Raw genomic sequence first — 14,085 nt, forward strand, 5'->3', positions numbered from 1 at the left:
ACCTCTGGAGTAGGTGGGACATGAATACAGACCTTTTAGTCTAGAGGTAGAGACATATACCATCCCACCTTCTTCAAGAGCTTTGTGTACATACAATCTCAGATATTTTCCATGCACAGCTTCTTACAATCATTCTGTTTAACATTAAATCTCCTTTTCTTTCACCCAAAATATATCACTTCAAGTTCTGTTAAATTTTATCTGTCGTATGTCTGCCAATTTTGCCTGTTTATGTTATCCTGAAGTCCCTTACTATTCTTCTCATTGTTCACTGGGTTTCCGAGTTTTGTGCTCACTGCCTCCTATACCCAAGTCGAGAAAATTAATGTATATCAAAAGGAACAGATGGAATTTAACTCTGATAAATGTGAGGTCGTGTGCTTTGGAAGAAGTAACAAGCCAAGGGATTACTCAATGAATAGCAGTACAACAGGAATTTCAGAGGACCAAAAGGATTTTGGGATATTTGTCCACAGATCCCTGAAGGTGATAGGACAAGTCAATAGGGTCATTAAAAAGACACATGGGGCCACTTGCTTTCATCAGTCATGGCATAGATTACAAGAGCAAGGAGGTTAAATTGGAGTTGTACAGGATTTTGGTTAGGCCACAGCTGGAGTATTGTGAGCAGTTCTGGTCACCACACTGTAGGAAGGATGCGATTGCTTTGGAAGGGATGTGGAGGTGATTCTCCAGGAGGTTGTCTGGGATGAAGCTAGGCAGAGAAAGCTGAGAGGAGATCTGTTTGAGGTGTATGAAATGATAGGGTGCAAAGTGTGAAAGTAGCTGTTCCTCTCAGTTGAAGAGTCAATAATATGAGGGCATAATTTTAAGATTTATAGGGCATTTCAGGAAACATTTGTTCACCCAAAGGATGCTGGGAATCCATCTGGGGGAGTAATTGAGGGGGGAGCCTTAAAACTTTTAAAAAGTACTTGTTCCTCAGTAAATGATGACATTGATAACTCTTATAGAACATAGAACATAGAAGAATACAGCGCAGCATATCATTTACACTCTTGCCTTGGAGTCTACTTTTCCAAGCCACACATCCTAAGTCATGCCTCACCGCATCATAATTTCCCTGACCCCTTAATGTTAAATAAATTACAGAGCAAGAATCCATACATAAAATAAACCTTATTAGTTAATGATGAAATATTGATTGTGAGTGTTCTTGTCATGCAGTGGGATTATCCCTACCTGTCAGCCAGGAGGCCCAGGTTCAAGTCTATCTGCTCCAGGGGCATGTGATAACATCTCTCAACAGGTTGTGTAGGTGAGTATCTACCTAAGCAGCTCCTGCAGTGATGTACTGGGATTATCCTTGTCAGCCATAATTGTCTTCAATCTGTCCTAAATGTGACTGTAGCCAGTGGAAATACATCCCCCTGATTTTCATTGTCTTCACACTGCTAGGGCTCCTTGATGTCATTCCTGGTAAAAAGCTACTTTGACATCAAGGACAATTATTATTCTCACCTCAAACTTTTGACTTCAACTCCATAGCTATATCTGGACCGGGTCTGTAACTGAGCAGTCCTGGTGGAACTCAAACTGAATATCAGTGAGCAGATTATGCACCTTCCATTGCATTGCTGATGATGGAGAGCAGATCGTTGGGGTATTAATTGATTGGAGCTTCAATGAATGTCTCCTGGCTGCTACTCTTTCTGAATTTTCTCTTGTTGTTTACGTTTCAACTTGGATTGGATAATTGCATCTGAGAATCTGTATCTGAATTTTCCTATTTTTGGCAAGGGGTGTGTTTATGGGATGTAGCTATATTGGAATCATTAACTAGTAACAGTTACTCTATCTATTATTCTGTTATGTTTCCAAAAGAGTTAAGTTGTTCTAAATTCCTCTTTCTCTGGTTGTATTTTAACTATAGTGTTTAAATAAATTTTGTTATGCTTAACGTCAAGTACTTTGACCAGTTGCATTGCATCAGGAACTGACACTTCACATTTGCCTTTAAAATAAGAAAAAGTGAGGATCTAGGCTACCTTCTTAAAATATTGAGAGGGGGTCTGATCTGGTCTATAATATAATATGTTCTAATTTCTATATAGGTCATTCTGCTATAATGGGCGTTTCATCAACATGAATTCGCTGTCATGTGAACGGCGAATTGGGGACTCGAACGTTCAAAATATGTGTTGGCTGTAACACAATACAGCGCCAGCACTTTAAGTGCTATTTCTAAAGTGCGATTTTTTTTTTCTATAACCTGGGGTTTGCACAAGAATGCAACCATTGCATTATGGAAAAACTGATTGTTCAGTGCTGAATGATCAGAATAGGAAAGGAGAAAGAAATTATTTCACAAGGGAGATCAGGGAGAAATCGAAGAATTTCTTAAATTGATGTATCATTTGTCATTATTGTGATTCAAACAAATGCGGGGTTACTTTCTTAAACTGAATTAGAATTCACATTATCATTAAGTAGCTTCCTTTGAGAGTTATAGAAGAGAATTTTGATATTCTCCTCTGGATATTATCACATACACTAGATTGATCTGAGGTCCCTTCCAGGATGCAACCAGCACATAGCTCATTACCTTTACCATTATATAGTGTGGATAGCAGTGGAAATCCCTCCCTAAACCCCTCTTTGTTACTCTCCCTTAAAATCTACCAATTTGGTTATCAGTCTTAATGTTACCTTTCATGGTTTGGTATTTGATAATCACACCTGTGAATCGCTTGCAGTACTAAAAGCTCAACATAAATGTTCGTCTTTTTCTTGTGTAACATCAGAGTATTTACATGCATTTGACATTTGCTCCATCAAATTTAAATGGGAACGGTGTAAAATAAAGTGGCATGGGCCTGTGGAAAAGAGAAGGGGAAAGAATATGGGCGGAAAGAGAAAATATCTCAAGGAGCCGACAGAGCCATATGAGTTCAATGGTCTCATTTGAAAATTCAAAGTTGGGAGAATGATGAGGGAGGATTGAAAAACAGAGACAGGGGCTATTGGGGCTGTGAGGAATCTCACTTCAACTCATCTCCATTCTTATCTATCCTGAACTATCCCTTACTGAATATGCTTGAGTCAAAGTAGTTTTACTTTCTTTATTCAATTTTAATGTATCCTCATAGCAGAATAGAATGTGGAGCACAGAGAGGGGCTCGCCCATTACTTTGCAAACTATTTCTTTCAAAGGGCTAAAAAACTAGTCTACTATTGAATGCTTTTCGCATTGTCCTGAGACTGTTCCTTCTTTCAAGTTTTTCATTTAGTTGCCTTTTGAAAGTTACTATTAAATTTGCTTTCTCAGCCCGTTCAGACAGTACATTCCAAGTCATAATAACTCAGTGCAAAAACAAGTAGAGTAACACAGAAAGAATACAATATGAATACAATATGACACTCCAGGAATATGATGACGGCACTATTAAAAATAATACTGACTTTTATTTCAAAAATATAACTTATTCATAAAACTCATAAAAATACATTACATAACAACTAAAATTTGGCATTACATAAAATGCGCTACAATTCTATTTCTTTTAATAGGGTATATGGGACTCCACAGAGTCTCACCACACTTAGAGAATCACAGAATTTTTATGGTACAGATTTCAGCCTCTGAGTATTTTAACTTAGTGCCAGTCTTGTTGCCTTTTGCCTGTAACCCTGCGCACTATTTCTAAGTTCAAATGGCCACTTGAATGTCTCAATGGAACAAGCCTCCATCACACTTCCAGGCATTGCATTCCGCAGTGCACACTGAGATCTAGGTCAGGGCAAACAAGCGGACTAATATCAACATCTGGGAAACTCCGAAACACATTTTCCTTCTGCCAATAAAATCACGATTGACCCCAACCAATTTTGTATGCAGTTAGTCCATCCTTTGCATTCCATGACCTATAATTTTCCTCACAGGTCTGTTGTATGGCACTATATCAAAAGCCTTTTGGACATTCACGTACTCCACATCATCACTGAAAACAAAAAATGCTGGAGATCAGTGGGTCAGGCAGTGTCTATGGAGAGAAAGCAAACTCATGCTTTGAGTCTGTATGACTCTTTATCAGAGACCTGATGAAGAGTCATCTAGACTCGAAACATTAGCTTGCTTTCTCTCCAGGGATGCTGCCTGGCCAGCTATAATCTGCAGCATTTTTTGTTTTTAGTACAGATTCCGGCATTTACAGTAACTTGCTCCCACTCCACATCATCAGCCTTGCTCAATCAACTATCTCTGTTACCTCTTTAAAATAATCTCCAGCAAGTTAGTTAAACACCATTTTCCCTTAGCAAATCCATGCTGATTAATGGATAAATCCACATTATCCAATGCAGCGATTGTGTTTAACAGTTTTCTACAAACAAAATTAAACTAACTGGTCCATCATTGCTGGGCCAATCTTTACACCCTTTAATTGAATAAAGGCTTAATGTATGTGTTTCTCTAATCCTCTGGCAATACCCTAAGTTCCCCGCTCTGTCACTACGGCCTGTTCAGCATCTTCCTCACACCTGAACCACGCCTCTTGCCTGAAAGTGTAAATCCTCTTTTTATTCCCTCCATGTCATAATCCTCCTTTTACTACCCTTTTACCTTTGATGTTGACCAGAAATCTTTCAGAATTTTTTTTCTGTTAGCTGCTGGCCTTTTGTCATAATCCCACTTTGTTTCTTATATTTGCTTTGTCACCTGCCTTCTGAACGTTTTGGTTTCAGCTTTGTTCTCAATTATATCTGCTCCTCAATAACTGTCTTAAGTACACTTTTCTTCTTTAACTTCATTTCTGTTTCCTTATCTTCCAAGGAGATCTTGATTTATTTGTCCTACCTTTCCCCTTTGAGAGAATATATCTTGCCTATGCTGAAAACATCTCCTCCTCTATTACAATTACCGACTATCATTTCATGTGAAATATACACTGGAGTATGCATCTCAAGGAGTTTCACGTGGATTCCAGCACCTTAGTATATTATGTTGGTAGACCTTCAACCTGTAGCCTTTCCCCATCAAGACCTAGTGGGAACTGCTGCAAGCTTTAACGTGTCCTGCAGCATGTAGTCCTTAACCTTGGAATGTGCCAGTCTGCAGCATCAGTCACGGTCTACTGTTGAAATAATACAGAAAAACTACAGGAATATTGCTGCAACACTACCAGTGCATGAGAGAAAGAGTACATGACAGGAAAAATTATAAATTTAAAGCAAGCATGTGCTAAATATCCAATGCAAATTTCAGTCTTTTTACCAAATGTTCTGACTCTGATTTGATTCCATCATCCCTGAAGAACCATTCATTTGACTTCTCTTCCTCAATCTAACTCCTGTCAACTATAGCTTCCTTCCATCAGCAATGTCAGTCAGTAATCAAAGCCTGTTTTCCTTAGTGTTGACAATGGATTTGGGCCTTTGATACAGCTGGTAGTGGTCTTGAACTGGGTGCCAGTTGTGATTCAGTGTGCAATATTTTGACCTCTCTGTTAGATGTTGTGGATTCAAATCCTACTTTTGAGATTTATTAAATCTCCCTGGCACTCCCAGCCTAGTACTGTACTGTCAGAAGTGCTAGGCCTGATGCACCCTTTCGAGTGGGTGGAAAAGATCCCATTGTGTTATCTCCTCGGTGTTTGGGGTCAAAGTTCACCCCTCAATGCACATCGCAAAGCAGATCATCTGATAATTTTGCACTGCTGTTTGTCAGAGAGTCAAATTGTGTCTGTATTTTCTACATTGTCATTTTAAAAAGTGATTGTTAGTTGGTTGTACAGTACTTTGGGTTATGGGGAAGGGTAACTCTGATTTCTCTTCACAGATGCTGCCAGACCTGCTGAGCTTTTCCAACAACTTCTGTTTTTGTTTCTGATTTACAGCATCCACAGTCCTTTCCATTTTATTTTGTAAAGTATGCTGTGATGTCCTGAGCTCATGAAAGCCAGTCTATCCTTTAAAAAGACAGGTGAATGAGTACATAGCTTTAAAATTATTCAGAGATTTGATAGGGTGCATGTAGAAAAGATGTTTCCCCTTGTGGCTAGAGTAAAGAAAAAAGCTATAATTAAGAAATAGTCACAATTCCCAAAGGGAATTCATGAAAAACCTTTTTACCCAAAGTGGGTAGAGTTTGGTACTTGGAATGGTTACATTCTTTTTTTCTTCACCGTAAGGACATTGAGCATACACAAGGGTTGGTGAAACCACAATGGGAGTCTTTTAGTTGAAGATAAGGTGATGTACAGATAATGTTTATGGGAAGATGAGTATAGGAGAAAGTGAGGACTGCAGATGCTGGAGATCATTCCTGATGAAGAGCTTATGCTCAAAATGTCGACTCTCCTGCTCCTTGGATGCTGCCTGACTGGCTTTGCTTTTCCAGCACCACACTCTTTGACACAGGAAGGTGAGTATAGTCCATCTGATCTCTGCCCTGCTGCATGCAGACTAACTTCAGTCAGGAGCAATAACACATCACATCCTGGTGTCCAGATGTGTAATGACTGATTGTAGTTTAAGATTCCCTCTTTAAAGATGTGTGCCACCGAATGTGTACATGTGTACCGCAGGGAGTAACTGCTGCATTTAAGGAGAGTCTGGATAGTTATGTGAGGGAGAAGAGAATAGAAGGGTACAGTGAAAAGATTAGATGAAGTGGAATGTGAGTAGATGAATGTGCACCATAAGTGCTGAAATGGACCTGTTGGGCCAAGTGCTCTGTTTTGCAGTTGTGAAATTATATGCAATATTTTTGGGAGTTCACAGCTTTAGGAGCAGCGACAACTGCGTGTGTGAGATCCTGCACTGTGTCAGATGCACCTCTTCCCTCCAATGATATCAAGTGTGTTGAGGCAAGATTACGAGATGATATTCTTCCTGTACTTACTGTCAACCATAACAATCTGGCTTACTGTGGACTGTAGAAAGAATGCCGCCCTCATTTAAGAGAGTAAATTAGAAACAAATCTATAGAAGGAATATTTCAGTCTGTGATCCAGATCAACCATAACCTAACTGAATAGCAAAGCAGGCTTGAGGGGCTGAATGGCCTACACCTAACAGCATGGGGTGAAATATTTCTTTCCTGCTGTGGTGGGATAGAGGAGGGAACTCAAAGCAAAAGCAGAAAGGAGTGTATTGGGTCAGCTCTCTGATTTGTTTCCATCTCTATGTGACTTTTGCTGGAGCACAACAGAGTTTACCTGTCTAACTATGGTGGGTATGCAGTTCCCCTTGGTGATACTGCACCTGAGATGTTCCTGAAAGTGGCTGCAGTGCTAACCATGGAGCCATCGTGCCGCCCTAACCCTATCGTTAGACAGGATTTGAAAGCAACCTTCTGCCACTGCCACCTCCTATCCCAGAATTGAAGCCAACATTGGAGCCATGACCCAACCATTAAATTCCAGCCTGACATTCCTATGAGTGGTCAATCTATGAGGCAGACACACTGGAGAGAACAGGCAGTAGTTAACGTTGGTTCACACAAATGACTGTTTTCTGTCAGAAATAACAATTTAGTACCTAGTCCATACTTTCTCCATTTCAAGCATCAGGAAAATTCCTTTTATCATGTGAAATAATTTCAAGTCAAATGGTCAAAAGACAGTCACATCTTAAAATCAGCAAGAAATTTCACAGCCACCTTACTGTTACTGAAGGTTGCAGTCAGGGTAACAATAGCTCAAAAATATTGGGGTGGGGGCCATTCCTGATGAAGGGCTTACACCTGAAACATCGATTCTCCTGCTCCTGGGATACTGCCTGACCTGCTGTGCTTTTCCAGTACCATACTCTTAACTTTGATCTTCAGCATCTGCAGTCCTCACTTTCTCTGGGCATTTGGAATGCCAATCACCGGGCTTTTGCCCTAGTCATACCAGCACCAATCATGACAGCAGTTCGCTCCTTAGCACCTTTGCCATCTGAGGGCCTGTCATTGATTTGTGCAAAAGTGCTGCTTCAAACTGCGGTATCCTACAGCACAGGAAGAAGCTATACAGCTCATTGTAAAAGAGGTCCTGGCTCATTGTGCACAATTATGCCCATCTACATTTATTGGGAGTTTAAAGCAGGTATTTGAACACCCACTGTTCTAATCACAGGGTGAATTTTCCAATTCGAGGCCTGATGTGTTTTATGTTAACTCTAACATCTGAGTAATTTGTGTGGAATGTGTTGCTTTCTTCCAGTGGTAAGCAGATGCTAGTACTGTGTTTTGAAGGGACCAAGGAGAGATCAGCTGTCCCTCATACAGTGCATTGCAGGTAGCACGCAAGCATTCAACCCTGTCTAATTATTTTACTTAACATTCAGCGGACTTTTGGCTCCTAGTTAATACTAATTGGGTGGAGATTTGTCTGCTGGAATAAAGCTGCCTTGAGAGAGTTCTCAACTGAGTGGACCTCTGTCTTTAAAGTCTGTACCAAAACCATAAACTGTTACTCCGGTTTATTCAATTAAATCAAAGAAAGGTAGACGTCCAAACGGGGGTAATATTGGACTGGAGAATGCACGGGCTAGCTCATGGAGCTTTAGCTCTCCTTCCAGAAGGAAAGTGCTAAATTATCAGCCTCTAAACTGTTTCTTTACAGTTGCACGTCCCATTCTATCCAGTAATGGAGGTCAGTTGACAAGATTTATGAACCAAATTTAGATTAACTTGGATGACTTGCCTTAAAAATGAAATTAGCTACGGTCCTCTGTAGGTTTCAACTCTGCGTGTCTAAATGCATAAAGCAGAATGAAACAATATTCCTCACCAGTTAGGATTTGTACAAGAGAGCTTTTGGCAGGGACAGCTGTTTCATCCAAACAAGCACCTGGGAGAGAATCACAGGGCTCATTACATATCCATCTACACTGCGAACAGCATGTATAGCAGTAACAGGGGATTCAATTTGCCTTCCTTCCAAATAAAAGGGCACTCAGGCCTCGTCAGCCCACGTTTGCTTCAAGAAAAGGTCATCAGCGAAGGTTCCTCCCACATGCTGTGACTGCACAATCCCCCGAAACTCACATGCATGCGTGGAATGATTCATTCCAAGTGAGCTGCTGAATGGCACAACACAGCCTTTATACCACTAGTCCCCCAGGTTAGTGATTGGAGAAGGGCAGAGTAGAGCCACACTTTGTCTTTCTCTTCTGATTCAGCATGTGAAGCTAAGTACCAGTAAAATCATAGAATCCCATTCGGCCCATTGAGTCCACACAATTCCAGAAAGCATCCCACCCAGATCACCCCTGTAACCCTGCATTTCCCATGATTAATCCCCTTAGCCTGCACACTATGGACGCTATGGGCAATTTGGCATGGCCAGTCCACGTAACCCGCACATCTTTGGTCTATGGGAGGTAACCGGAGCACCCAGAGGAAAACCACACAGACATGGGGAGAATGTGCAAACTCCGCGTAGACAGTCACCCAAGGTTGTGGAATTGAACCCTGGCCCCTGACACTGTGAGGCTGTAGTGCTAACCGCTGAACCACTGTGCCATCTGTTCAGTACACTGAACCAATGTACAATATTGGAGCCCGCTGTGGCTCAGAGGGCAGTAACTTACCTCTGAATCTGAGGTCATGGTTTCATGTGGCAATCCATCAACAAAATTCTCTGTTGATGCTGAGAGATCTCTACAATGTCAGATAAAGTGTGAACTCAAGGCCTGTCTGTCTTCTCAGAATCTGATGGCACTATTTCGAAGAAACATAGGGCAGTTCACCCAATCTTTTCTTGATTGAGACATAACTGCTGAAAAATTGACGTATCCTGTAAGATAGCACATAGTGTTGTTTACGTTCTCCAGACTGGGAAAAGCAAGTTAATAGAGCAGTTAATTTCTTGTGTGTGTGTGTGTGTGTCTTATTTATCTATCTACTTCATAAACTACTTCAACTTGTGTCGGAGACTGAGGGCTGACCTTACTGAGGTTTATAAAATTATGAGGGGCATGGATAGGATAAATAGACAAAGTCTCTTCCCTGGGGTGGGGGAGTACAGAACTAGACGGCATAGGTTTAGAGTGAGAGGGGAAAGATATAAAAGAGACCTAAGGGGCAACTCTTTCACACAGAGGGTGATACGTGTATGCAATGAGCTGCCAGAGGAAGTGGTGGAGGCTAGTACAATTGCAACATTTAAAAGGCATCTGGATGGGTATATGAATTGGAAGGGTTTGGAGGGATATGGACCAGGTGCTGGTAGGTGGGACTAGATTGGATTGGGATATCTGGTCAGCATGACATGTTGGACCGAAGGGTCTGTTTCCATGCTGTACATCTCTATGACTCTATGACTACTAACTTGCAGAAGATCAGAATTAAAAATAGAAAGAACATCTCCTGCAACATAGAGCCAGGCCATTCAATATTCATGCCTGTGCTGACTCTGAAAGCGATTTGCAACTAGATTAACTGCCCAACTGCTCAATTCAGTGGGTTTCCATATGATCCTCTTTCAAATTCTTTTGTTTAAAAGTTACTACTGAATTTACTTCCACCATATTTTCGGTGCAGTCTATATCATAACAACTTACTGCAGAAAAAGGGTAGCACAATAGTTCAGTAGCACTGCTGCCTCACAATGCCAAGGACTCCCGGTTTGATTCTACCCTCTGGCCCTGCAGAGTTTGCACATTCTCCCTGCATCTGTGTGGGTTTCCTCCAGTTTCTTCCCACAGGCCAAAGATGTGCAGGTGAAGTGAAGTGAATGCAGGGATAGAGTATGGGGGGAGTATAGATCTATTTTTGTGATGCTCTGTGAAGGGTCAGTATAGATTCGATGGGCTGAATGGCCTGCTTCCCTACTCTAGGAATTCAATGAAATGTAATACTTCTGATGTTGCCTCTGGTTTGTTTGCCAATGCTACACAAACACTCAGGCAAACACCAAGTCAATGTAACTGGCCTTCCTTGTGTGTGTTGTAAGATGCATACTCATTAAAGTGATGAATGAGAGTGTCAGGAAGCAAGCACTTACTATTTGTTAGCTGGCTGCAACACAGTGCACTTTCCATCTGATAATATGGTGGGTCGCAATGCCTATGTATGTTCTATCTTTGTTGTCATGGCAACTTGTATCATGACCAACCTGGCCATTGCATGAGGTTAGATTACTTACAGTGTGGAAACAGGCCCTTCGGCCCAACAAGTCCACACCGACCCTGCAAAGAGCAACCCACCCAGACCCATTCCCCTCCATTTACACATCAAGCATCACATTCTGATTCTGAAGGTTCATTTCCTACAATGAATGAGTTAGTGGCAATTAGCACTGCTCGATTTTGTCTCTGGCTGCATGAGATTGGGCTTTATTTTAGCCAATCCAAAATCCGTCTTCTTGCTCAGATTTAAAATCAGGCCCAAAATGGATTGATTACCTATAGTATTGGTGTTTCTTGTCTTTTGTTTACCAGATCCTTATCATGTATATCCTTTAATTTAAAAAATACAATGGGTCAATTTACTCACAGCAAATGCCCACAAAGCACAAAATGATAATTAGAATGACCGGATAATCAGAATTTTGAAATGATATTCATGGAGGGATTATTATGTTTCAGTACACCATGCAGAATTCCCCTGACATGGAATCTTTAATAAACACCTGAGAAAGCAGCAGTGTACCTTAAGTACAACATCATCAACCGGGGAACACTACCTCATTATAAAACAGTTTAGAATTTCCTGAAGTCCTGGAAGGCCATTCATTAGTGTACATCGTTCTTCCTTATTGAGAAATAGAATGCATTGTTGTGATCGCAAAAAGACTTTTGCACTGTCGAGATTTAGTCTCCAAATGCTTGTAAAAGACTCAATTCGTCACCAGAGGGCAGTCTAAAGCTGTTAAATATATGAGGAATTGCCAATGGTCCCAAACAGTCTGCAATCATCGCAGTCTCTGATCTTATGATGCAAGGAATTATCTGTAAGTTTGGCAGTAACATCCTAGGACGGAGTTGACTGACGTCCAGCAATCACAACTATTTTCCTTTGTACAAGGTATGACTCCAAAGAGTGGAGATTTCCTCTAAGTTCTCAATAACTTCAATGATTTTAGGTCACCCTGATGCCACAGTCAGCCAAATGCTGCCTTGATGTCAAGGGCAATTACCATCGCTGATGTTCAGCTCTCATGTTAACTATAGCCTCAGCATAAATAAAACCATCAGACCAGAGACCAGACGTAGGCTACATGGTCCATGAAGTCTGATCTGCCGCCATTCAATGAGATCATGCCTGATTTGATAATCCTTAACTCCACTTTCTGCCTTGTCCCCAAAACCTTTGATATTTTTACTGATTAACAATTTGTCTATCTTAGCCTTGAACACACTGAACAACCCAGCCTCAACAGACCTCTGCAGTAAAGAATTCCACAAATTGACTACACATTAAAATGTATTTTGATGCATATCACTACGAAAATTCAGCTCTATTCCATCGGTTTGTAATGTGTCTGGTCATTCTAATAACATATAAAAGTTTTATTTTTAACAAACCTGCCCATTACACAGGCCACAATTAAATTATACCTTCTCAGAAAGTTGCTGCCCACTGAAATAGACAGTTCAAGAGTTATATGACTAGATTTTTAATGCAGAAAATATGAATAGAATTGGGAAAGTATACTAGGCCAAAATTGGAGGAATGCAGAGATCTCAGAGGTTGCAAGACTGAAGGAGGTTATTGATATAGAGTGGATCAGCTCCCAAACCTCCCACAGTCCAAAAGTGTGCAGATTAGGTGAATTGGCCATGCTAAATGGCCCATAGTGTTAGATGAAGGGGTAAATGTAGGGGAATGGGTCTGGGTGGGTTGCTCTTCGGAGGGTCAGCGTGGACTTGTTGGGCCGAAGGGCCTGTTTCCACACTGTAAATAATCTAATCTAATCTAATAATATGATTGAGAAATTGAAGTTTAAGGCATTCTTAGACCAGAAACTATATTGGTCATCGAGCATGAATGTTGCAAATTAGGATACAGGCAGCAGAAATTTAGATGAGCAAAAGTGATTTACATGGACTTCAGTAAGGCGTTCAAATCCTGTTCGACAAGTTTCCCCATGGGAGACTGGTTAACAAGGTTAGATCTCATGGAATACAGGGACGACTAGCTATTTGTATAAAATTGCTCAAAGTTAGAAGACAGAGGGTGGTGGTGGAGGGTTGCTTTTCAGACTGGAGGCTTGCGACTAGCTGTATGCCAGGAGGATTGGTGCTGGGTCCACTGCTTTTTTGTCATTTACATAAATGATTTGGATGTGAACGTAGGAGTTATGGTTAATAAGTTTGCAGATGACACCAAAATTTGAGGTGTAGTGAACAGTGAAGAAGATTACCTCAGAGTACAATGGAATCTTGACCAGTTGGGCCAATGAGCTGAGTGGAAGATGGAGTTTAATTTAGATAAATGCAAGGTGCTGCATTTTGAAAAAGCAAATCAGAGTGGTGCTTATACACTTAATGGTGAGATCCTGGGGAGTGTTGCTGAACAAAGAGACCTTGGAGTGCAGGTTCATAGTTCCTCAAAAGTGGAGTCATAGGTAGATAGGATAGTGCAGAAGGCATTTGTTATGCTTTCCTTTACTGGTCAGAGAATTGAGTAAAGGAGTTGGGAGGTCATGTTGCAGCTGTACAGGATTTTGGTAAGGTCACCTTTGGAGTATTGTGTGCAATTCTGGTCTCCTTCCAATCGGAAGGATGTTGTGAAACATGAAAGGGTTCAGAAAAGATTTACAAGGATGTTGCCAGGGTTGGAGAATTTGAGCTATTAGGAGAAGCTGAATAGGCTGGGGCCGTTTTCTCTGGAGCATCGGAGGCTAATGGGTGACCTCATAGAGGTTTATAAAATCGTGAGGGGCATGAATATGATAAATAAACAAGGTCTTTTCCCTGGAGTGGGGAAAGTCCAGAACTATAGAACATAGGTTTCATGAGACGGGGAAAGATATAAAAGAGACCTAAGGAGCAACATTTTCACACAGAGGGTGGTGCGTGTATGGAATGAGCTGCCAGACAAAGTGGTAGAGGCTGGTACAATTGCAACATTCAAAAGGTATCTGCATGGGTACATGAATAGAAAGGGTTTGGAGGGATATGGGCCAGGTG

This window comes from Chiloscyllium plagiosum, chromosome 16 (genome assembly GCF_004010195.1).
Source record: "Chiloscyllium plagiosum isolate BGI_BamShark_2017 chromosome 16, ASM401019v2, whole genome shotgun sequence".
Lineage (NCBI taxonomy): Eukaryota > Metazoa > Chordata > Chondrichthyes > Orectolobiformes > Hemiscylliidae > Chiloscyllium > Chiloscyllium plagiosum.